Source organism: Nematolebias whitei, chromosome 10 (genome assembly GCF_014905685.2).
Source record: "Nematolebias whitei isolate Nwh7 chromosome 10, NemWhi1, whole genome shotgun sequence".
NCBI lineage: Eukaryota > Metazoa > Chordata > Actinopteri > Cyprinodontiformes > Rivulidae > Nematolebias > Nematolebias whitei.
In genome coordinates this window covers 27,826,913-27,827,707 of record NC_056507.1, presented here as the reverse complement: position 1 = coordinate 27,827,707, position 795 = coordinate 27,826,913, and the positions used below count along the sequence as shown (strand labels likewise).

At 43.3% G+C, this 795-nt stretch overlaps 1 long non-coding RNA gene across 1 annotated transcript in view; it reads right to left on the bottom strand.

The window, feature by feature from the left end:
* LOC119415748 overlaps positions 1-579 on the bottom strand; it is a 25,135-nt gene extending 24,556 nt beyond the window's left edge. The window contains exon 1 of the long non-coding RNA XR_005187068.1: positions 429-579. This is a non-coding gene — a long non-coding RNA (uncharacterized LOC119415748). The remainder of the gene's footprint in view (positions 1-428) is intronic.
* Between the last annotated feature and the right edge of the window lie 216 nt (positions 580-795).

The window sequence follows — 795 nt, the reverse complement described above, 5'->3', positions numbered from 1 at the left end:
GTGTGTGTGTGTGTGTGTGTGTGTGTGTGTGTGTGTGTGTGTGTATACATATATGCTACTACACCTACATTTATTTTATGTAGGCTATATGTTGCTACTGTATGGTCCTACATAGGAATCTGAGACATACATGTTTACATGTTTACATGTTTACAGCATTTCACTTCTACATCCGGTAAAAATTTAGTCCCAAACCATCGATGAGATTAAATTCGGGGCCTTGGTGTTTTTGCCTTCGACCTGAAATAAACGTAACCTGAAGTTGAAAGCATCGAGGCACGTACATGCATAAAAAGCAGGTGCACCTTGTTTCTGCAGAGGCAGCCTTTTGTGTTCACTGTCTCAAATGAGCCACGAAGATTAGTTCGGGGAGAAAAATACAGGTGGGGATATAATAAAGGAGAAATGAAAAGCGCTCAGCCTCTTACCGTGGTGGTTTCAGTCATTGCTCCTCATCATTACGTTTTCCTCCAGACCTCTGACGTATCGTTTATTCCTACCAGGCTGTCTCACTCCCTCGCCTCTCATGTCATGTTTCTCCGCTGCTGCAGCAGAACGAAGCCACGCCTCCTCCGCAAGCGTCATGACGTCAGCACCGGTTGCACCTCCAGTGAAGCGCCGCCAGAGGGAGCTGTGCTAAAAACAAAAAACAAACGATGTAGCTGAACGCTGAATTTATCATGTTGAAAAGCCAGACTGTTTGTCTTTTCAGCGTTTTAAGATGTTGCCAACTAAAGGTATTTAATAGTTATGTTCCTCTCTTTAGTATTTTACATTGCTTCATAGTGTAACTGT